The 25675-nt window shown below is 43.1% G+C and overlaps 2 long non-coding RNA genes across 4 annotated transcripts in view; one reads left to right on the top strand and one right to left on the bottom strand.

Moving 5' to 3' along the window:
* Positions 1-13648, bottom strand: part of LOC147014706 (uncharacterized) — a 148540-nt gene extending 134892 nt beyond the window's left edge. For 2 of the 3 annotated variants that reach the window (XR_015050867.1, XR_015050866.1), the window contains exon 1: positions 13559-13648. This is a non-coding gene — a long non-coding RNA (uncharacterized LOC147014706). Of the gene's footprint in view, positions 1-13523 lie in introns of all 3 variants that reach the window. The other variant, XR_015050868.1, reaches the window with a different exon arrangement.
* LOC147014705 (uncharacterized) overlaps positions 6275-25675 on the top strand; it is a 38097-nt gene continuing 18696 nt past the window's right edge. The window contains exon 1 of the long non-coding RNA XR_015050869.1: positions 6275-7042. This is a non-coding gene — a long non-coding RNA (uncharacterized LOC147014705). The remainder of the gene's footprint in view (positions 7043-25675) is intronic.

Below are 25675 nucleotides of genomic sequence, written 5' to 3'. Positions count from 1 at the left end.
CCTACCATACCAGTTTCATGTATATCTGACTCATAGTCTCTGAGATATAACGAACTTCGTTTTTTTATTGTTTTTGACGAGGGTTCATTCAGTCTATCTTCTCCGACAGTTTTCAGAGGATTCGGCTGGAAATTTTTGACAATATGGCTGAATGTACTGCCCACAGTCGCTCGTGACCCGATTTTTGATTTTCGAAAAATAATTTTTTTATGATTTTTCAAAAATTTCAAAGTCCCGTTGCTTGGCAACGGTGGTGTCCATAGCAACGGTTCTCATTTGCACACAACTAGGTCATGGTATGAACCTACCAACCAAGTTTCATCAAAATCGCCATTGTATTAACGGAGCACTGGACCGAACAGACAGACAAACAGACAGACAGACAAACATATCGTATCGATGGAAATACTGATAATAAGGGTAGATAAAAAAAAATTTTTCGACTGGATCGACTACCGAACATATCGACGGAAATACTGATAATAAGGGACGCATAGATCGACTCCCCAACATTCGGTGACAATCGGGAAACCTGAATGATCTTTAAAAAGTTTATTGATGAAACTCAAAGATAACTCCTGCAGTTTGGGGAGTTCAACCATCCTGTACGAACCAATGTATGCCTGTGTCTAAACAGCTCATCCCTTCTTCCACAAACGCTCAATGAAACCACAGGTCTTTTAATGCAGTTAATCAAGGAAAATGGCTTGGCTTATTTATGTTCCCATCTGAACCGATGGCTCATAATATCGGGAACACTGGTTCAAATCCCGTATTACTTGTCCAACAATGTCAATGTAATAAAAGTAGTACAATTATCTAAATAACAATACACTTGTTCATCCATCCATCCATCCATCTATGTGTAATGCTCCTTTCCGCCCATTTGTTGGACAGCTGGCCTGACGCCACCAACAATTGCACCTGAAAAAAAACAAAAACATACAGCTGCCATTTTTGTGTTCTGTGAAGCCAAAGACATCTTCAGAGCTGTCATATCCACAATCGTCACGCCCTCCTTATAAGTTTTCCTGTCATTGTAAAATGAACAAAGCGACTGTTAAAAGGATCATCAAATGTCGAAAGGTTGGAGCCGATATGCATCAGGGTCTTTGTGAAGTCCACAGTAAGTATAGGCCTCAGGCGTTATTTCCGACTATTTTCTCTTCAACGATTCGACCAGAGACCATAACATCCATGTCATTATGAAGGTCTTAGTCGGAGGAGTTCCAGAAATCTCGTGAAATTGTAAAATAAAATATCTGCAATGATTTACTTCCAACGATGTGTACACATGTACAGTACATACAGTATCAAAGTTGGCCTTGAAAGCAAGCCACTGACTGGGCATCCTTCATCGTACAAAGTCTTTCCTTGAAACATCTGAACTCCTATCCACCTACAAGGCCTTCATCTGAAGCTTGATGGAGTACTGCTCTCTTTAATGGGCTGGCTCCCCCTACCTCAAGTCTCGCTTAGCTTAATGCCGTGGAAGCCAAGGCCTTCAAGATTATTGGAATCTTCTGCAATGGAGCTGAGTCAATTGGTCTATCATTATGCCATCACTGAAACATTGGTGGTATCTCTTTCTTCTTGTACTCTCTGCTCTTTCCATGCTTTGTCCACCCACCCCCCCCCCAAGTTTATACAGCGCACACACAGTCCACAATCAACCCCCTAATGGTGAAACTACCTAAATCTAGGATCATTGCTCACCTCCACTCATTCGTTCCTCTTTCCTCCCACCAGTGGAGCCAACTTTCACATTCTCCTCAATCCTATTCTTCCCTCCAGGTCTTCAAGACTGCTGTTAACCACCATTTCAGATCATCTCCAATACAAAACCATGATCTTTTCTGCCCTCGTTACCCTCCCCTCCCAACGCCAATCCATTCTCCTTCCAAACTTCCAGTTTTCCTTCCTGAGTTTCCTTCTGTAACCATCTTGTCAACCCTAAGTATCCAATCCTGCTCCTCAATCCTCCCCACACCCCATTGTTTGTCCAAGTCTGCCTCTATCTTGGCCTTCAACTCTGCTGCTACTGTTTCCCCCCTCTCTCAACTGTTCCTTTTCTCTTGTTGTGTCCTGATCCTTCAGTTTACTAATTATAGCTCTTCCACGAGCCTCGACTATGTGTACAAAAAATGTGTTTACGCATCAGGAATAGGATAATTAGTTTAGCGCTGTTTATTGGTATAATTAGGCTGCTCATGGTCACTTGTGAGGTGTAATTCCACAGGGTTTCCACATATCTTGTGGGATTATGAGTTGGACTGATGATTGTGACGCGTCATGACATGTTGGAGCCATGCAGTTGCTGTTTTAATCGTGGTTTCCGTGAAGTCAGTGCGAGCATGACAGGGAGGGGAAAGAGTTAAATATTCTGCTGTTTCGATGAGGTTATGAAATAATATGTAATGATCGATGTGGGGATGCACTTTTGCTTTTATGAGTGGGTGGAGGGGGTGGGGTTGGTTTTTTTTTTAGCAAAGATGGGACAGAGCTGGGAGGGAGAGGTTGAGGCTTGGGGGTGAGGGGGATTGAGGAGTTGTGGTAGGGAGAGGGAGAGTTTTTGAAGGCTTGGAGTGAAAAGGGGATTGAAGCCTTTGGGTTGGGTGGTGGAGGTTGGGACTTGGGGTTTGGGAGAGGGGATTGATGACTTGGGGGAGTTGAGAACTTGAAGTCACATTTTCCATTCCATGGATGTTCTGCAGGTCCCTGCAAGCATCTACCATCTGTCCTGCTTATGATTGATGTCCACATGAGCTACTCCATGAGCCTTAGATCAATTTTAAAGTATAAAAATGGTAAATAGTCCTTTTGTAGCAAGTCAAGTTACTCCACCAAATTAACTGTCCCATAAATCTACTTTGCAGTATTTTCTTCCCAAACATATGCTGAACAGCTGTTATTACCATGATATTCCTATTTTATACGATGTGATGATGCCGGCAAGGACAGCAATCATTGCTTACCAACCTTCAGGGAAAACAAAACAGTTATCATTTTGTGGGCCACCCCTGGAGGTTGAGGCTAATCGAGAAGCATATACTTAAATAACACGATGGACAAGGCTTACAAAACACAAGGGACATTCGTTGTGTGCATGGTACTAGCCAGGTCACCTAATTGCTTTTAAAATGTCTAAAGATGCTTTCTGAGCAGGTTCAATAATGGCTGCCAATAATGACTGGCATCGAAAGGAGGGGCTTTGGTGTTTATTCAAGACCAGTGTCTTTAAAAAGATAATAATTGTAACATCTCCATACAGTTCATAAAGTTGATCATTTCCTGCATCCAATATAAGACGTACACTGGCAGGACAGACATTAGAAAAGATGACGATCGGTGCCTCAGTCCTCCAGGGCTCCACAATGGGACTCACATTGTCTTGTGTACATTGATGATCCAATTCATGGCCTGAGGAATCACATCAGAATTTACACCGGTGATAGGACACGCTATTCCTTCATCCTAGGTGGAGAACCCGTCCAGTCAACTGCATTATTAAATGCCGACTTTATGAACAAAAAGGAAGGTCATCTTTTTGTAAGAGACGTGCAAAGTGACGACCCTGAGTAAGAAGCCAGTAAAGTAACCTTGTCTCCTCCTGGGTGGCACGACATTGGAAGAAGTTGATGTGGTCAATATCCTCTGAGTCAAGATTTCCAAGACATTCAACCACATCAATTACACAGTGGTGAAGCCAGGGACATGAGTCATGATCCTTTGGAAGGCATCCCCCTACCTGGATGCAGATGGCTGTGCCTGTGTGTACAAGCCTCATGTCAGAAAAAACGTGTGGAATACATTTGTCTCACCTGAATGTTCACTCGCAAGACCCATCGCAGCAAGCGAGATGACCCCCAGCATCATTAGTTTGCAATTATTGATAACATTTTCGAGGCACCTCCTGACACTAGAAGAAATGGCCCTCTATCTCAAAGAACAACAGTAGTAAGACTGGTCTCATGTACCAGATGTACACATGGGAGGCACCTGAGCTGATTCGATCCTTGTTATGTCCTGCACAAGTTAGTGAGGACAACCTGCAGAAGCCAGAGCACGACTTGGTACATTGTGCAGCGACTTACGGGAAAGACAGTCAGGTACGTGGTCCCTCCATCAGTTTTACTGATATTTCCTGCCAGCCACCATCCCTGTGTCGAACTATCTTCCAGATGGAAATTGTTGGGCTGTCACACCACATCGGCATCAAGATGTTCCATCAAAGGGCTCGCTGTCATTTGAGCAAGACATAATAATTATTAATTTAATATGTATGATGTAATATATTGGTGAAAATGTGTGTAGTGTAGTGTATGTTACAAGTTTGTGACGTTTAACTGAAAAAATAAATAAATAAATAAATTAACCACAGTGGCATACATTATGTATAATGATACATTTGGCCTCTGACTTACTGGCTTTAATTGCATCCAATCTCAGAAGCAATCCTGGGTAGTGCTCAGATGGGAGACCCACAAAAAACCTCAATCTGTATAACACATCAGGTTTGTGGGCAACATGCTCATCTCTAAGCTTTCTGGTTATGAATCTTCCATTATTGAGTCGAATCCGACCAAAACCCCACCTTTGTGTGGTAGCAGGCGGGTGAGTGGTTGGGGGGGGGGATGCATCTCTAAACATGCAGGACTTGTAGCTGGTTGCCCCTTCTGCAATCACATCGTGAACATTAAAGATTATACTGTACGAGGTCAACTCCCTGCCTCCCAAAAAGGTTATTTATATTGTGGAAAGCCAAATAAATTCCCTGCCGAGAGATGAAATGGGACATTACATGAAAATTAATTACGAGGGATGTGGATATTAAATTAGAGGTGATAACAGGGTTAGCACACAGTACACAGTAAATTAATAAGTAAAAAATAATGTGGTTATTGATACCTGGGGATGTACCAAGAGAAGGTGAGAATTATTCATTTTCATTTTGTAATTCCTAAATTCTGAGAGAATGTGTAACATAAGCATACATTGATAACTCCAAACACTTTAACTTTGCTTGGAGCATCTCTCGGGATCTCTGGCATGGATCATCATGGGAGAAAGCCAGGAAAGCATGCAAATCCTGGAAAATAATCAACGAGAGACTTGATGATCCTCATGGAGAAGCAAAGCTGTATTGGCACAACACAATGGAAGGCAAGTTATCAGAACACAACCCACCACAGGCTGTTGCTCGGGTGAAGGAGTGTTTGGTTTAGAGTGGAAGGATCGGCAAAGTGACACAAGAGGTTTTTCATGGAGGTAAAGGCAGAGGAAGAGATATGAGATTTCAGGAGGTAAGGAAGGTAAATATTGTGAACATTAATGGTATTGGAATGACATAATGTTTCCTGTGGTTCGTTTTCCTTGGTCTGTATAAATATAAACATCAGAAAAAACTTTTACAATTAAAAAAAATAAAACATGTGCAAAGATGGCCGAGAAATATGTGTGATCCTGAAAGTAATGGAAAACATCCCAAAAGCATTCATTCATGTCCGTTTAACTGCACCTTGTGCCAATCCCTCAGTAACCATGAATCTGGTTCTCTTACATCTAGTCAAGGGAGGATTAACTTAACTTGTTATTTATAATGATTGCAAGGGGTGGGGAGGGTGTTAATTATCACAAATGTGAAGGGAGGATGAAGCAAATTGAGAAAATAAGTTTGCTCAATAGAAGGTAAGAGGGAAGAGTCAGGTTGAAAAGGAAGGGGTTAAGGTAGAGGTGAAAAAATATACAAATGCAGAAGATGGGGAGAGAAGGGGCATATAAAGTATCCACACTAATACATGTGTGTGTGTGTGTGTGTGTTTGTGTGTATCAGTGTGTGTGTGTGTGTGTGTGTGTGTGTGTATCAGTGTGTGTGTGTGTGTATCAGTGTGTGTGTGTGTGTGTGTATCAGTGTGTGTGTGTGTGTGTGTATCAGTGTTGTGTGTGTGTGTGTGTGTTTGTGTGTATCAGTGTGTGTGTGTGTGTGTGTTTCAGTGTGTGTGTGTGTGTATCAGTGCGTGTGTGTGTGTGTGTGTGTGTGTGTGTGTGTGTATCAGTGTGTGTGTGTGTGTGTGTGTGTGTATCACTGTTGTGGGTGTGTGTGCGTGTGTGTGTGTGTGTGTGTGTGTGTGTGTGTGTGTGTGTGTGTGTGTGTGTATATATATATGTGTGTCAGTGTGTCTCCTCCATAACTCCAGAACCATGAAACCTTCCAGCCTGAAACTTTGCATGCATACAAAAAATTGGGTGCTTGGGTTAATTAAAACACCCCTTTTAAAGATAAATAACGGCTTTACTTAATTATGGACTTCATCAGGCGATCCTCGGCCACCTCGTTCTCTGGGATATTAAGGTGTTCACTGGGTAATTTCTCTGGGGTCTGAAGCCGCCATGTTTTTTTGGCCTGCTCAACCATGCCTTGACTTGGCACAGGCCACAACAATTTCTTTACGATAAAGTTTTTTTTTCTTCATTTTCCTCACTCATATTATCGAATGCCTCTCATCATAGCTATGAATCGCTGCATACATCGCTTTTGTAAGTACTCCAGCTTTCAAATTTGGAGGGTGGAGCAAATTCATGCATTACATGATGAAATTTTCCTCGATCTACTCTGACGGATTCATTAAAGTATTATTATTTCGGTTTTGAGGATCGAAATCTAAATAAGTGTCGAAATCTGGTGTGAAATCTGATAATTTAAAGAAATAATGAGTCTTATCACAAAGCCGGTATACCTATTTACTTTAAGCAAGCAAGGCTATGTTCCCTCCTTCTCCATACATACACAAGAAAATGTGAAATTTCCAAAGCATTAAACGTATCTTTTTCTACTGTTTAGAGAATTGTATTGAGTGAACAAAAAAATGTATGAACGTAACAAAATTAACCAGCTTCATTGAGCTACATGATTTAATGCATTCACTGCAAGACCTCACAACCTGTTGCCCAGAGGGACTGCCGAAACAAAGCCTCTGCCAGATGTGTGTCTATATTTTTAGAGGTTTTGCGAGGTGCTTTAGAGGGAATCAAAGCACATGAGGTAAAAAACGGATGTTTTTTAAAAAAGGTTATAACACTTGCACGGACCTCCAACTGATGTACCACATGACACGCAGACAGACGAGCTGACAAAATGGCGGATTTTCTGCAATGTTTATATCCCAGGTGATTGAACTTTGCGATGTCTCCATGGTTGTTCTGCATTAAGCAGCAACTCTTTTGTGGATGTAGTCATGTTATTTCATTAATTCATTTTATTTCATTAACTGCTGTGTGCACGGTGAAGACCGGCTTTAAAGTTAAAGGTATCCTTTATGGTACGCAGAGACAGCGTGGCCAACCGTTCCTTATCAAACATTGAATTGGAGTGCTTGCATGAGTGCTTAAGCCACTTGCCGAGCGCCCATTGTCGAAAGCGGTACTGCACTACGTCATTCTGAGCAAATCGTTCACTCACTGCGGATGCTTTTGCCGCGCCACATTTTTAAGAGTGAGTGGTTCGTGCGACATCACCCTGAGCAAGTGGTTCGTGCTCCGTCAACCTGAGCGAGCGGTTCGTGCTACATCACCCTGAGCAAGTGGTTCATGCTCTGTCACCCTGAGGGAGTGGTTCGTGCTCCGTCACCCTGAGCGAGTGGTTCGTGCTCCGTCACCCTGAGCGAGTGGTTCGTGCTCCATCACCCTGAGCGAGTGGTTCGTGCTCCGTCACCCTGAGCGAGTAGTTTGTGCTCCCTCACCCTGAGCGAGTGGTTCGTGCTTCGTCACCCTGAGCGAGTGGTTCGTGCTCCGTCACCCTGAGCGAGTGGTTTGTGCTCCGTCACCCTGAGCGAGTGGTTCGTGCTCCATCACCCTGAGCGAGTGGTTCGTGCTCCATCACCCTGAGCGAGTGGTTCGTGCTCCGTCACCCTGAACGAGTGGTTCGTGCTTCGTCACCCTGAGCGAGTGGTTCTTGCTCCGTCACCCTGAGCGAGTGGTTCGTGCTCCCTCACCCTGAGCGAGTGGTTCGTGCTCCGTCACCCTGAGCGAGTGGTTTGTGCTCCGTCACCCTGAGCGAGTGGTTCGTGCTCCCTCACCCTGAGCGAGTGGTTCGTGCTCCGTCACCCTGAGCGAGTGGTTCGTGCTTCGTCACCCTGAGCGAGTGGTTCGTGCTCCGTCACCCTGAGCGAGTGGTTCGTGCTCCCTCACCCTGAGCGAGTGGTTCGTGCTCCGTCACCCTGAGCGAGTGGTTCGTGCTCCATCACCCTGAGCGAGTGGTTCGTGCTCCATCACCCTGAGCGAGTGGTTCATGCTCCGTCACCCTGAGCGAGTGGTTCGTGCTTCGTCACCCTGAGCGAGTGGTTCGTGCTCCGTCACCCTGAGCGAGTGGTTCGTGCTCCGTCACCCTGAGCGAGTGGTTCGTGCTCCGTCACCCTGAGCGAGTGGTTTGTGCTCCGTCACCCTGAGCGAGTGGTTCGTGCTCCATCACCCTGAGTGAGTGGTTCGTGCTCCGTCACCCTGAGCGAGTGGTTCTTGCTCCGTCACCCTGAGTGAGTGGTTCGTGCTCCGTCACCCTGAGCGAGTGGTTCGTGTTCCGTCACCCTGAGCGAGTGGTTCGTGCTCCGTCACCCTGAGCGAGTGGTTTGTGCTCAATCACCCTGAGCGAGTGGTTCGTGCTCTGTCACCCTGAGCGAGTGGTTCGTGCTCCGTCACCCTGAGCGAGTGGTTGTGAAATAACATCCCGATTTCTGTGCCATTTGCCGTATTGACGTATTTTTGAAATTATCGAGCAAATTTTTTTCCACCCATTACATGCAACTGTTTTCAAGAATATTGTTTGTGAACATATCCCTGAAATGTCCATATTAATGCAACGTTGTTTTTTGGTGAAGGCTACTCAAGGTTTCTGGGTTGTATACAGTAGATACTGTAGTCAGTGATCACACTGACTCCCAACCTGCCGATTCCCGAAAAAATTGCCGATATCGGCCAAGCTATGTGTGTGTGTGTGTGTGTGTGTGTGTGTGTGTGTGTGTGTGTGTGTGTGTGTGTGTGTGTGTGTGTCTGTGTGTGTGTGTGTGTGTGTGTGTGTGTCTCTGGACATATCGCGATGGTAGTTTTGTCTCTGCTGTATTTGTCTTCAGACGTGCCCATGCAGGGTTTGTCTCCAGACGTGTCTGGGGATTGTTTGTCTCAGGACGCATCTGGGCAGTGTTCGTCTCCAGATGCATCCGGGCGGTATTTATGTCTGCACAGGAGTTTGTCTCCAGACTTGTCCAGACAGGAGTTACGATTCATACCGTCTCATCAAAATGATTCTGCATAGAATAACAGTGAAGATGGAAACAAAATAACGTCTGAAAAAATAAATAAACATGGTGTCCGGACTATGTTTATAGTATGACCGGTTGAAAATTGATTTCAGACATTATCTTGTTTTCATCTTCACTGTTATTATATGCAGAATCATTTTGATGAAACTGTATGAATCGTAATTAATGCTCCACCGCACATATGCCTTCCTTTCCTCTCACCTCTCACTGTCTTCCCTTCCCCCACCAGTCCTCGCTCCCCTCCCTCCTCTCTCTCCCTCTCTCCTCTCTCCTTTCCCCTCTACCACTTCACTCTCCATGCTCTCTCTCCCCCACCCTCTCTCCCTCTTCCCCCCTCTTTTTCTCCCTCCACCTTTTAGTATTATGTCAGTGAAGCGACAGGTGGTATTTGCTCGTATAAAATATTGGGGAAGGAATGGGAGGGGTTGGGGGGGGGGGTAGTTTATATTGTTTATATGTCTTTATCCTTTCAGTTTATATTGAGTTAATATGGCCAGGATTACAGCAGGTATACACATCACAGCACAAAGTTCGAAGTCAAATAGTTCTAACTGATCACTTCTGAATCAGTTAAGAAATTGAAAAATGCTAAATGTAACTAACACATGCTATTGATTATTCCAGATATTTGAAATGTACAGGAGATTGAATAAAACATGCAGGACTGAGTGACAATCAGTAGAGCGCATACCTCTGCCATTCTGAACAGTTTACGTTTTGAATTTCAGTGAAAGGCTAGATCTCCATCCGGACCTGAACCAAAATCTAATCGGCTTGTTCTCGTCACCTATCCAACTCATCCACAATGTTTTATCATAACTCGTCCATAACTTTTTGGTCAGGTCAGGTATGGGAGCATGTGCCAGAACAGCACGTCGCTGCGTCCACTTTCCGCCGGTACTCCAGGGGCCTCCGTCTGGCCATCCCCCAGGCAGATGCCAGGCCCATCCCCATCTCCTTGAGATGATGGTCAACCTGTTGCAACCATGAGGCACGTGGTCGACCCACTGGCCTCCTCCACTCATGAGACTCCCTCGCTGAGAGAATCTGGTGAGCAGGATCAGAGTCAGGAAAATGAGCCACATGTCCATACAGCCGCAACTGACGCTCACGGACTATGCAGGTAACAAATCTCATCCGAGTCTCTCTCAGCAACCGCTCGTTGGACACAAAATCCGACCAGCGATAGCCAAGGATTCTCCGAAGAGACCTGGTACCAAAGGAATTAAGTCTCCGTCTCAGATCCTTGGTCAGAGTCCAAGTCTCGCACCCATAGAGCAAGACTGGAAGTACCAAGGACCTGAAGACTCGGACTTTCGTCCTCCCGCACAGGTACCGGCAGCGCCACACCCCATGATCCAGTGAATCCATGACTCCCCAGGCCCGACCCAGACGTCTATTGACCTCTGACTCGCAGCCAGCAGAGACATGAATATCACTGCCAAGGTAAGTGAATCTCTCCACGACCTCAACATCCTCACCACAAACAGACACAGACAGGACAGCAGCATCTAAGATGTCACCGAAAGCCTGGATCTTAGTTTTGACCCAAGAAACCCGTAATCCCAACGGCTCCGACTCCTCATTCAGCACCTCGAGGGCCACCAAGAGGATGTCTAAAGTCTCCGCAAAGATGACTGCATCATCTGCAAAGTCAAGGTCCGAGATCTTGATATTCCCAAATGACGCACCGCAACTTGATCTCTCCGACATCCTCCCTAGAATCCAGTCCATACAAGTGCTGAAAAGTGTGGGGGCAAGTACACATCCCTGACGAACTCCAGTAACAACTGGAAATAAGTCAGAGATGGTACCACCACACTTCACAGCACTCTCAGTACCAGAGTAGAGTTCAGACATCAGATCGATCAGTTTTGGTGGCACCCCACGAAGACCAAGAATCCTCCAGAGGACATCCAGATTCACTGAATCGAACGCTTTACAGAGATCAACATAGGCTGCAAGCAGCCCCTGCCGAAACTCTCGTCTGCGTTCGGTGAGGACACGAAGTGCAAGGATACGGTCAATCGTTGACCTCTTTGGTGTAAAGCCTGGCTGCTCTGGACGCTGGTGCTCAAGCAGATGGTGACGAACCCTATCGAGAATTATCCGAGCAAAGACCTTGCCCGGCACTGAGAGCAGCGTCACCCCTCGGTAGTTGTTGCAGTCTTGACGATCACCTTCCCTTTCCAGAGAGGGACAACAAGGCCCCTCTTCCAGTCAGTTGGGATGATGCCTGTGTTCCAGGCAGAGCACAAAACTGCATGCAACGACACGAGGGCAGCATTTCCACCAGCCTTGAGAAGTTCGGCATGGATGCCACAGATCCCTGGAGCTTTGCCCCGTTTCAACTGGTTCACCGCAGCCCGTGTTTCCACAAGTGTAGGTGGACCACAGTTGATTCGAGGGTCAGCAACAGGGATTGTAACACCCTTGACGTCCAACTCGACAGTTGGGGGATCAGCCTGGTACAACCGCTCAAAGTAACCGGCCCAGCGGGCCTTCACTTCAGACTCCTCTGTCAAGAGCCTACCACTCTCTGCTTGAACTGTAGTGCTCTGAGGGATGGGCTTGGATGAACGTAATGCGCGAATTCCCCTGTAAGCGGGACGAGAATCACCTGTCCATAGGTGATGCTCTACCCCCTCACAGATTCCTTGCACATAGGCCTCCTTGTCCACCCTCAGTGCACATACAGTTTTACGCCTCAGCTCCCTGAACAGCTCAGCTCTGCCATTCAGCCTGGCCCTGCGACTCTGGTCAATGGTATCCAGTGTCCCTTGAGAGACAAAATTCTTTTTTGCCCTGCGGTGAGCTCCAAGGCATCCACCGGCAACATCAAGGACGGTGGTCTTGAAGGCGTTCCACAACTCTTCAGGACCCCCCAAAGCACCCAGACCCCCCAAGTGTCCACTCAGCCTGTTCGCAAACTCCTCAGCTACTCTCTCATCCCTGAGCTTGGTAACATCCAGCCTCGGCTGGGATGGTACCATTCTCCAGGATTTAAGGTGCAGCTTTAGAGTTGCTACAACAAGCATGTTGTCAGTATTGAGGAACTGAGCACTCCGGTAGACCCTGCAGTTCTGGATCATCCTCCAACGACCGTCAATGAGGACGTGGTCAATCTCCTTTGCCACACCGCCAGCGTTGGAATACCAAGTCCAGCGATGAGCTTGTGGGCGCTGAAACCATGAACCAGCCACCCTAAGTCCATGACTTCTTGCAAAGTCAAGGAACTTAGTGCTATTCTGGTTCATAGTTCCTGACCCATGGGGACCAACACACACCTCATAACCATCCCTATCAGTTCCAGTCGATGCATTGAAATCCCCCAAGACTAGAAGTGTATCTCGTCTGGGGCACTGATCAACCACAGACTCGAGTGTGGCGTAAAATGCATCCTTCACGGTGAGATCACTCGCCTCAGTCGGAGCATAAACAGAGACCAGGGAAATGACACCTAAGGAGTGACGAATCCTTAATCTCATAATACACTCGTTGACCGGTGTTACCTCAATTATCATTGGGGTCAGCTTATTGGACACAGCTACAGCAACTCCTTGGGTATGGTAACCATCAGAGCGACCAGACCAATAGTAGGTGTAACCACCCACCATTATCTCGCCGCAATCCGGTCTCCGAACCTCAGAGAGAGCTGCAATCCCGATGTCCAAACGCTTGAGCTCAGATGATAACAGAGACAGGTGATCATCCTCTCTTAGGGATAGGACATTCCAGGCACCCACCCGAAGGGACCGCCTCAGGTTGACCCAAGGAGACAGCTGTCTGGTGGACGACACCTCAGCACCACTCCGACACACTCTCCCGCAATCTGACCCAGGGATGTTACCCCGTGGTTTCCCTCCTATCAAAGATTGGGGGTCCCGAAGGCTTTGCCCCAATCCCGTCATCCGGTGAGCTGCCCTGCGAAGGGAAGCTGCACAGGAGGTACTCCCACGGAGTGGGTTTTCAGATTTTTTTGCGTTTTTGCGTTTTGCGGAATGAAGGGTTTTACGGTGGCCGGAGTGCAAATCCTGCCACCAACCTCCTAATAAGAAGTGACCCAACTGCAGGAGGACGTCCGCAGACACAGTTGGACACTAGATATGGATGGCCGTTGGCTCACAAGGAGCTCCTCCGCCCTTTGATAACTTTTTGGGATATCGTGCTACATACCGTTTTTAACCCCATCTCATATTGGTGAAGACTCACTTAATAAATTCTCGTAGCCGGATCCGGATCCTCACCAAAATCGAATCAGTTTGTCGTTGTCACACACCCAACCTGTTCGCCAAGTTTCATCCGAATTCATCCACTGCTTTTTGAGATGTCCTGCTTTCACACAGACAGAAAGACAGATAATGACACCTTAAGTGGCAGAGGTAATAATGCAAACGGAATGCATTGTGAAACCGCAATTCAAAAGTTAAACATGGTGCAAGCAGTTAAACTCCTAAAAATGTAAAAAATAATTTATAAATTAAAAATGCATTAAAAAACAAACAAATTTAAAATTTTTTTAAAAATGCAGCAACTTCAGCGGCAGAGCTGAACAGGTCAATGTAAGTTTATGTGGATCGTTGTTTCCTATTTAGTGACAAAAAAGCTTTATCAGTTGAAGCTACGTCGATAGGAACGTTTAAAGGTATCAAAAATTGTCTGATTTGAACGTTTAAAATCCACCAATATTTTCGACCCTATTTGTCTCCGGGCGTGTCTTGGCAGGGTTTGTCTCCGGACGTGTCTGGGCATTATTTGTCTCCGGATACTTTTTGTCACCAAACCAAACCTCTTCGCTGCAGGTTACCGTTTCATTCCCCTCTCTCGCTGCTATTCATTCATTTTCTTCCTTCTTGTGGCCAACTGTGGCCCCGCTGCCCCAGTCAGTGTATTGCCAATTTCCTCCCCCTCCCCTCTTCCATGAGGCTAGAATTTAGGGAGAAAGAAATGAGCACAATTAAAAAACCAAGGTAAAAATAAGGAAGTTACCTTGAAGACATTATCATGTATAATAATATTATTAATAGCTTAAAATTAACTTGTCCATGAAACTCTCAGGATTTTTTTAATCAATTTAAATTAATCTTCTTCTTCATCATCTTCGACTGCCCCAACTATTCCCACATTGTTGCTCAGCCAGGCCTGATTCTCAACTGAAAGTGACTTGAGCCAGGATTTGTAATTTGTTCAGGGTGTCAGAAATGGCATGTCTCCTCTTTAGGAAACAAACCGTGGGTTCTTCAACATCTCACAATTAATGTGATTAAATTGGAAATGCAGTTTATTGTTCACCCAAAGGGTTGGCACAATTTGTGGTGCAACACCCGACCTGCCAATCATCAATCCTACAGTTTATAGTACAGTTGGGAATCAAACCTCATCGAATCATTTCAAAGGCAAGTGTGTTATCTCTGCACCATCATGTCGGACAACAAATTTCAATTTGTAAGAATAGTACATCATTTTGAAGAAAATATTATTTCCTTATTAAATATACCAGTACGTGCCCGTACGTGCGTGGCCGAACGTGCAAACAAAAAAACAACGTTCAAACCGCGAGCCAGAAACAAAAACCACACAGGCCGTTCCTTCGCTCTCGCGTGCCCGAGAAAGTACAGAAATCGAGAATACACCCAGGTCAAAAAACCAGTAAAGACCAGTAGCTTAAATCACTTGTGAAACCTGTGAAACCTAGCACTTGTGAAATCAACTTCCACATTCTCTTCAATCTCATTCTCACCTCCAGGTCTTCAAGCCAATTGTTAGTAGAGGATCAATGTGTAAGTTCTGTAACGAGTATCCAGGAACAAAGCTTTGAAGATGGTTTCTATCAAATTGAAGGATTCTGAACAAAATGCTGACATTTTTGGGATACATTCCAAAATCCAATATGGCTCCCATCAGAATATAAATTGGCCCTCCCAGACCAGAGTGGCCTACAACAACATAGTTTTTCATCTATTTTATAGTTGATGGATGTCAAGGAATGCATTTCTACCGTTATATAATATTTATATTCAAAGTGCCCAAAACCCAAGATGGTGACAATAACTTTTCAGCCGTGGGGAACAGGAGCCTTGTTGTTGTTTTTTTTTTCCAACCCCAGATCGAAAAACCAGTAAAGACCAGTAGCTTACTGGTCAACTGGGACCAGTTGAAAACCAGTAGCCAACTGGTACCAGTAAAGCCAGTTGGTTTCTTACTGGTTTTAATATGGAAATTGGAATAGAGTGATATATTACCAGTTGAAATACAATTGTATTTAATAACTGGTATCAACTGAGACCAGTACATTGTAACTGGTATCAACTGGGAGACCAGTACATTGCAACTGGTATCAACTGGGACCAGTACATTGCAACTGGTATCAACTGGAACCAGTAAGACTTTAACTGGTACAAATATGAGCTACTGGTTTTTTCAACTGGGAAATTGGAATTCTGACTGAATTTAACTGGTACCAGTTGAAACCAATAGAGACCAGTTAAAGACCAATTAGAACCAATAGAGACCAGTTGAAAATGTGTACTGGTTTTAACTGGTTTTTCGACCTGGGCAGTAATCGTCACTATCCGGAAGTCCAGAAGTTAAGTCCTCACTGTCCGGAAGTTCGCATATCGCAGTTACGATTATTCGCAATTTAGTTTTAATGGCCAGTTATTCAATTAGCGCCAACGTATTTTGCCTTTTTGCAATGGCATCGCAAGGAAAAACACAAAGAGAAGACAACAGAAGAGAGAGAGAGAGGAGAGAGAGAGAGAGAGAGAGAGAGAGAGAGAGAGAGAGAGAGAGAGAGAGAGAGAGAGAGAGAGAGAGAGAGAGAGAGAGAGAGAAACAAACAAAGAAAAAAAGAAAGAAAAAAAAGAAAGAAAGAAAAAAAAAACGTGCAAAGTGTGGAAAAGAAATAAATAAGTAAAACAACAACCAAAAAAAAAACAAAAAAAAACTTTCAAACAACCACACAGGCCGTTACTTCGCTCTCGTAAACGACGACTGGATTGGGACATTGTGTTTATCTATAAATGCGCATAAGAAAGAGAAATTATTAGAATACAGTGAGTCATCACTATCCGGAAGTGGTGCATGCCCATACGGAATGTTCACATGCATTCCACGAATTATCGCTTACATTGAAGTAACAACTGCTGTGATACTTACACACACAGAGTTAATTAAAATCCAAATTAAAATCAAGTTTACCTCCCTGTCTTTGCTTACCTTGACATTCGCTGCCATTGACCATTGCCACTCCGATGCCACGGTAACTAAGGCACCGATCCCCATCGTAACCGGCACGGCACGTGACGTCATCGTCGGCCGGCCGCGCACCGGCCTACGCAGCCACGCCTACGCAGCAATGTGTCCTGTCATTGGTTGGTAAATAAATGGCCATAACTTGGGAAGCACTTGTCCGATTAATATAAAACCTTGAAAAGGCACATACTCAGGTCCCCAGCAATATACCTGGCAAGTTTCAATTACATCGGACCAGTGGTTGTCGAGAAACAGCGGTCACAGACACACACACACACACACGCAGAGATTGCTGGAATTATAGATACTAGTGCATGCCTGTACGTGTATGCCCGTACATGCATTGCCGTACGTGCTGGCCGTAAGTGCGTGGCCGTACATGCAAAAAATAAAAAAACTTTCCAACCGCGTGCCAGAAACAACAACCACACAGGCCTTTCCTTCGCTCTCGCGTGCCCGTACGTGAGTGGCCGTACGTGCATGGCCGTACGTGCAAAAAAAAACAAAAAACTTTCAAACAACTACACAGGCCGTTCCTTCGCTCTCGTAAACAACGACTGGATTGGGGCATTGTGTTTATCTATAAATGCGCATAAGAAATCGAGAAATTATTAGAATACAGTGTCATCAACACCCGGAAGTCCATACGTTGAAACCCGTAATGGGGAACGCGGCTGAGGATCTCTTCCCCAACGGCCACGCCTACGCAGCAACATGTCCTTTCATTGGTTTGGTAAATAAATAGCCATAACTTGGGAAGCACTTGTCCGATTAATATCAAACCTTGAAAAGGCACATCCACAGGGCCCCAGCAATATAGCTGGCAAGTTTCAATTAGTTCGTACCAGTGGTTGTCGAGAAACAGCAGTCGCGCACACACACACACACACACACACACACACACACACACACACACACACACACACACACACACACACACTGATGGAAATATATATATATATATATATATATATATATATATATATATATATATATATATATATATATATATATATCTGTTATAATACCAAGCTTGCACACTAAAAACTCGGCTCGCCATCACACGGTCCCTATGAAATTGCTGTGGCACTTAGCGGACATGACGACAATGTTTGGGAAGTCTTGGCGTTCCATAGTACCACATGCATTTTGCACAATGCGTATTTTTGTCATTCCCCGTGTACGGTCTGTCTCTGCTTCCAGCTATGTTGTACTGCTATCCCGTGCATGTGCACGGGTATCGCTAGTGTGTATATATATATATATATATATATATATATATATATATATATATATATATATATATATATATATATATATATATATATATATATATATATATATATATATATTCCTTGGCACACCTGATCTCCGATCCACCAACAAAGACTTCATCCACAGGTTGATGGAGTACTGATCTCCTCTCTGGGCTGGTTTCCCTGCCTCACACAAAATCGACTGACCAATATAGTTGAAAAATCTTCGAACAGTTTACATTGTGTATCCCATTGATAGGTCGGATCTGAATCCGGACCTTCACTAAAATCAAATCGGCTTGTTGTTGTCACCTAATCCGCCTTACTCATCCACCTTGTTTTGTCATAACTCGTCCACATCTTTTTTAGATATAATGCTATACATCGTTTTTGGCCCCATCTCTTAATGGTGAAGAATCACTTGAAAAATTGTCATATCCAGATTCGAATTTGAATCTTCACCAAAATTGAATCAATTCGTTATTGTCACCCAACTTGTCCACAAAGTTTCTGACGAATCCATCCATAACCTTTTGAGATGTTGTGCAAAATATTGTCTTTGGCCCCATCTCTCAATGGTGAAGAATCACTTGAAAAATACTCGACTTCAGATCCGAATTCGTATCTTCAGCAAAATCAAATTAATTAGTCCTTTTCACATACCCAACATATCCACCAAGTTTCATTGGAATCCTTCTTCAACTTTTTGAGATATCATGCAATATCATTTTAGCCCTATCTCTCAATGATGAAGAATCACTTAAAAATTAAATAATTCTCGTATCCAGATCTGGATTCGTTCCTTCAGCAAAATTGAATCGGTTCTTCAAAGTCGCATTCCCAACTTGTCCAACAAGTTTCATCGGAATCCATCCATAACCTTCTTCGATATTGTGCTATACATCATTTTTGGCCCTTTCAATGGTAAAGAATCACTTGAAAAATTCTCGGATCCGGATCCAGACTCGGATCTTCACCAAATCCTCGATCTTTTCTTCCCCCGTTAATCCACCCCAAACAATCGTTCTGATTGGGCAACGAAAAAATTATTTAGAAAATCAATTCCCGATTCAGTCAAGTAGTCTTCAGGAATATTTGATCAATGCAAACAACTTCAGCGGTATATTTCGCTGGAGCTATCGTTTTTTATTTCTTGAAATGATTTTTTTCATCAACCGCTGTCATAACGGGAACCCAACGGGTTCACGGGTTGTCTAGTATATTACTAAAACTCTCATCTTGTATGTATGTATGTATGTATGTATGTATGTATGTATGTATGTATGTATGTATGTATGTATTTTCCCGAAATACAGCCAAAGCGGTACACGATAGCGCAAAAAATTTTGGGCCACCTTACTCAACATTCTCCTGCGGTGTGCAGTATCAAGTTTTGTTCAAATCGAGCAACGAAAAAAATTATTAGACAATCAATTCCCGATTCAGTCAAGTTCTCGTCGGGAGTATTTGATCAATGCAAACAACCTCAGCGGTATAGTTCACTGGAGCTATCTTTTTTTTTCTTGAAATGATTTTTTTCATCAACCCCTGTCACAATCAATGCAAGGCTTGGCTGTGTGCTGAGCCTCTCGATTTGATGTGTTGACCTCAGTGTCAGTCATCTTAGTTTTTAACTTTTCAATTCTTCTTTCCGGGTTCCCGGGTCGTCCAGTATATTACTAAAACTCTCATCTTGTATATATGCATGTATGTATGTTCCCGAAATACAGCCAAAATAGTACATGATAGCGCAAACATTTTATGGCCACTTTACTCACCATTCGCCTGAGGTGTGCAGCATTAAGTTTCATTAAAATCGGGCAACAAAAAAATTATTAAAAAATAAATTCCCGATTCCGTCAAGTACTCACCGGGAGTATTTGATCAATGCAAACAACCTCAGCGGTATAGTTCGCTGGAGCTATCTTTTTTTTTCTTGAAATGATTTATTTTAAAATCTCAAGCATTTAGTATAGACAAAGAACGATTTATTTTTAAGCATAAAATAGACATCGCCATTTTGATCTAATACTTTCGTGTTCATTATTAAAATTACATTGAGAACATTACGCACAATAATTTCTTCGACTTTCTTTTCTCCGTTTTTTTCACATTGACGCACAATATCAAGTTTCATTCAAATCGGGCAACGAAAAAAAATATTTAAAAATCAATTGCTGATTCAATAAAGTACTCTTCGGGATTATTTGATCAATTCAAACAACCTCAGTGGTATAGTTAGCTGGAGCTATTTATTTTATTTTATGCTTTTTTTATCAACCGCTGTCATAACAGGAACCCAACGGGTTCACGGGTCATCTCGTAATGAATATTATTCACGTCATTACAACAATGGCACCTTTAGATATACAGTACAATCCCATTTTAACGATCAAAGTTCCATTTGATTTCACTAAAGATCAGTGAGTTGTTCAATTTTCTAATTCAAGGAATTATCAAAACCTGTTGATCCCAATGTATAACTTTTTCAGCCAAATTCTCTATTATGGCCAGTTTGTTTGGAACTATGATGGCCAAGTGGGTTGAACTGTATCAGGTAAAACTGTATGCCCCTGCTGCATGTCACATCACCATCCATGAATACTCAGGAGGTGTCCTTTTTGGGCACAGTGGGGACTTGCATTGCTGCCACTGTATAGTGAAGGGTATGAGGGTGGGATATTCCAATACAGTCAACTCAATGGCAGAACATAATGGTCCTTCATTATAATAACACTTTTTCGTACTGTTATATATATATATATATATATATATATATATATATATATATATATATATATATATATATATATATATATACATATATATACATATATATATATATATATATACATATATATACATATATATATATATATACATGAATATAAACTCCCATTATAATTAGAGCTGATTTTATGCTTGTGAGGATACGTTGTGCAATTATATTTTCCTTGGGCTTTGGGCCAGTATCTTGCCCAAATGATCCACATGAGCAAAGTAGGGTTAAACACCTTGCCACATTGTGGCCAATATGGGTCCATTACTGCTATAGTATCCCCATGAGGTTCTACCAACTTTGACCTCTAACAAACGAGTTATAGACATTCAGGCTGGCTTCTTTGACGCTCCTATTTAGTTAGGATGCTGGGATTCAAGTTTGAAACCATTCCATAATGATTTGTCCATTGTCAACTCATATGCTTGTAATTCAGGTAAAGTACACTGATGTCTCATACCGTGCTGTTCCTGCACATGATGTACAGGATAAGCACTCTATGATCCTTAAACCAGTGTATGTATATGTATATGTATATTTTATACATATACACACATTCTCACTTTGATCTTAATCGGATTTATTTGTCGAAAAGATTAACTGATGTACATGTTGCTGATCAGGCAAATAACTGCTGAAATCAATGATCCATTTTGATTCGAAATTAAATATTTGATTTTGATCTGAGATGAAATCTCATTTTGACCCTTGATGAAATTCCGTTTTTGATGAAATCCACGTCTATCCATACTCCGTTTCTATCCCAAATGAAATCTGATTTTGATCCAAGATGGAAGATAAAATCCACATATATCCACACTACGTTTCGATCCGAGATGAAATCTGATTTTGATCAGAGAAGAAAGATAACATCCCCATATACCCATACTACATTTTGATCTGAGATGAAAGATAAAATCCACTTATACCCACACTACATTTTAATCAGAGAAGAAAGATAACATCCACATATACCCTACTAAATTTTTATCTGAGATGAAAGATAAAATCCACGTATACCCATGCTACATTTTTATCTGAGATGAAAGCTGATTTTTATCCGAGATGAAAGATAAAATCCACTTATACCCATGCTACATTTTGATCTGAGATGAAATCTGATTTTGATCTGAGATGAAAGATAACATCCACATATACCCATACTACAGCCTGGTGTTGGGGTGGTGGCTTGGGATGGCTTGGGATCCTCGGGTCCTGAGTTCAAGCCCCGTCGGCCAATGAATTAATACACCAGGGGGTTGACTCAGCCTGTCATTCTTCTGAGGTCGGTGAAATGAGTACCAGTTCCAGTGTGTGTACTGGTAGAGGGGCACTGCATCAGCGACACAGTCGTGCTTCAAGAAATGATAGCAACCACAGCAGCTAAGCTGCCATACAACCACCACCACACCCATACTACATTTTGATCTGAGATGAAAGCTGATTTTTATCTGAGATGAAAGATAAAATCTACATATGCTGCATTTTGATCTGAGATAAAAGGTGATTTCTATCTGAGATGAAAGATAAAATCCACATATACCCATACCACATTTTGATCTGAGATGAAAGCTGATTTATATCTGAGATGAAAGATAAAATCCACATATACGACATTTTGATCTGAGATGAAAGCTGATTTTTATCCGAGATAAAAGATAAAATCGACATATACCTAAACTACATTTTGATCTGAGATGAAAGCTGATTTATATCCATGATGAAAGATAAAATCCACTTATGTCCACATTCTGTTTTGATCTGAGATGAATCTACATTTTTGTTGAAATCCACATCTATCAATCCATACTCGCTTTTGATCCGAGCTCCTCGATGAGCCTCGGCTTTGTATACAAAAAAATGTTGAAAGATCAGGAATAAGTGTCAATCAGAATAAGAAAAGGGGATAAAACCGTGCATGAAACAGAAGGTGTTTGCTCGATAGCCTGGGGTGACCTATGTCTGGCGGCGAGTCAGTCGAGCGCCTAATAGTGGGCATTGGGGCTCGGTCCAGCTCCGAGCTGGGCTAGTCGGGCACGCTGTCAAACTGCTCGCCTTCGTCGGCCAATTTGCATAGGCAGCGAGCAGCAGAGGAAAGGGCGGGCGGGATGCGCTGTCAGGCGTTTTCAGGTCAGCGCCTGATGTATGGGCGCGTAATTAGAATAATGCCGGGCAGAAGAGCACGCGCGGCGTGCAGGTCACATCCCTGTCTCCCCTATTGATGACCCCTCCCGAGCATTGCCAGACAGCCACAGCAAAACACTAGAAGGCACTCCTGGAACGGAGCAGCAAAATGGTGGATGCGCGGGGCAAGTTCTGTGTACAGTATTTGAGTTCATCACCATATCCTGTTGGCAAACATTGGCATTTTGGCGCGCCATGCCGAATTTGCCGTTTCATTTCTCACAATTAAACGCCCATCTCTCTTGCAAGTCGTTTCGAGCACGCAAGCAAGCGCAAAATGACATAGGTTGTCATCTATAAGCATTGTTTTATAAGACAATCAGTGGTAGCAGGTGGAGCGAGGGTATATTTTTCAGACAAGCAAAACGATTTTTTAACATCATGCAGCATTGTGAAGGTACACGGAAGCCATTGTAATTACAGCACCCAAATTAAGTACCTTCTATTAAGCAGAAGCAAAGCAGTCAGCTGAAGCGTTACATCACCCGTCAGTTGAACATCTGCTTAAGTATTAGCATGTTCATTCATCACAGGTGTACAGTTCAATCAGAGTGTCACAGGCCTGCAAGCTACAATAAGGGAATGCATCCTTCAACAATCGAACGTGATCATCAAACCAGGCAATTTTATCGGATATTTTCATTCTCGTTTTTAATGATCGATGAATAAGAGGCAAATGACTCGAGTCCGTCACTTGATCTTTAAGATTCAAAACCTTCCAAAAAAGTGATTCCGGCAAGTTATTACGAGCCCCTCAAATGATCTTCGTTGACCTATTAATAATGGAAAAAAAAGAAACAAAGGACTTCAACTTGAAGAAAAGTGAACTCACTTCCGAAGCAGAATATTTATCCACTTGCATATAATTTTTAATCTTACTTCACATTATGGTGTAAAAAAAACAACAACTCAGGAGTAAGTTGTAAGTGCAATTTTAGAATCCCATTCCCTTTGATCCGAGAAAATTTTGTGGTCCAAGCCAACTGTGTTTGAATATCCCACAGTAGGAAAATAGTTATGTCATCGGTCTTCATTAACAGGCGGATTACGTTACTAACATCGATCATCATATTACCTTGGGAAATAATGACCTCATTTGACAAATTTTTTGGCCATAAAGTTACTTTTCGATGAAACAATGCCAAGATGTGCTGCATCAACTTGGATAAACATCAAAAAGTATGTTCGGTATGAAACTGAGGGATTTCTTGACATAAATTTCTACTTTTTCCGTGCAATGATCTAATGGCTCATGGTGGACCTTGTACATAAATCGCATGCAGGACAAAGGCATTGGTAGACATAAATGTACTTTTGCATCAGTTACAGGAACATTAGTACATAATGGAAAATCACATACGGTGACTGTGATTTGGACCTGGGTTGAGCCAGGTGCTCTTGAGCCAGTAGTTCAGATGGAAACACGAACAGACCAACCCTTTTGAAAACATGTCCTTACAATTATTGCAGCGGCTACATATTGTTGCATGGAAATGGTGGTGAATGAACAAATGTGATCAATTTTGCTCCGATCATTCCATCGACTGTTATTTTTAAGGAATGTTTCATTGGAAAGATAAAGCCTGGTGTTGGCTTAGTGGTTAGGGTGGTGGCTTGGGATCCTAGGGTCCTGAGTTCAAGCCCCGTTGGCCGCTGAATTAATTCACCAGGGGGTTGACTCAGCCTGTCATCCTTCTGAGGTCGGTGAAATGAGTACCAGTGTGTACGAGAAGAAGGGCACTGCATCAGTGACACAGTCGCGCTTCCAAGAAATGATAACTACTCTGGCAGCTAAGCTGCCATACGCAAGAAGAACAATAATTGAAAAGATAACAAGAGTGCGAGTGAGCACAATATACGCCCAAACAAGAAGGTATATACAGAATTGTGCTACTACATGGAAAACAGCATCCTGGTTGCCATGGCAACCACTTTAGATGACTAATGTATGTCGTGACACACCGTCTCCACAGTCTGTACCTATGTACCAAATATGAAACGTGAAAGTTGAAAACTTTGGGAGTTAGAGTGCGGACAGGAACGGACGGACGGACGACCGGTATCACATAATACGCCCCGATATATATATATATATATATATATATATATATATATATATATATATATATATATATATATATATATATATATATATATATATATCGGGCGTATAAAAACTAAGATGACTGACACTGAGGTCAACACATCAAATCAAGAGGCTCAGCACAGCCGAGCCTTGCATTGACCTTGTCTGCCCTTTTATTTATACACTAGTACGGCCACGTACGTGCAAAAAAACCCCAAAAAAAACTCACACCGTGAGCCAGAAACAACCACACAGGCCGCTCCTTCACTCTCGTAAACGACGACTGGATTGGGGCATTGTGTTTATCTATAAATGCGCATAATAAATCGAGAAATTATTGGAATACATTAAGTCATCACCATCCGGAAGTGGTGCGTGCCCGTACAGAATGTTCACATGCATTCCACGAATTACCGCTTGCATTGAAGTAACAACTGCTGTGATACTTACACACACAGAGTTAATTAAAATCCATATTAAAATCAAGTTTACATCCCTGTCTTTGCTTGCTGTTTTATTCGCTGTCCTTGACCATTGCCACTCCTACCCCACGGTAACTAAGGCACCGATCGATCCCCATCGTAACCGGCATGGCAGGTGACGTCATCGTCGGCCGGCCGCGCATCGGCCGACGCGAAGTTAACTCCTCACTGTCCGGAAGTTCGCATATCGCAGTTACGATTATTCGCAATTTAGTTTTAATGGCCAATTATTCAATTAGCGCTAACGTATTTTGCCTTTTCGCAATGTCATCGCAAGGAAAAACACAAAGAGAAAAGAACAAAAAAATTTTACTTTCAAGCAA

Source organism: Eptatretus burgeri, chromosome 13 (assembly GCF_056783735.1).
Source record: "Eptatretus burgeri isolate ZD-2024b chromosome 13, Ebu_testis_v1, whole genome shotgun sequence".
In the NCBI taxonomy this organism is placed as follows: domain Eukaryota; kingdom Metazoa; phylum Chordata; class Myxini; order Myxiniformes; family Myxinidae; genus Eptatretus; species Eptatretus burgeri.
The sequence above is the reverse complement of the archived record's forward strand: the minus strand, read 5'-3'. Positions and strand labels throughout refer to the sequence as shown.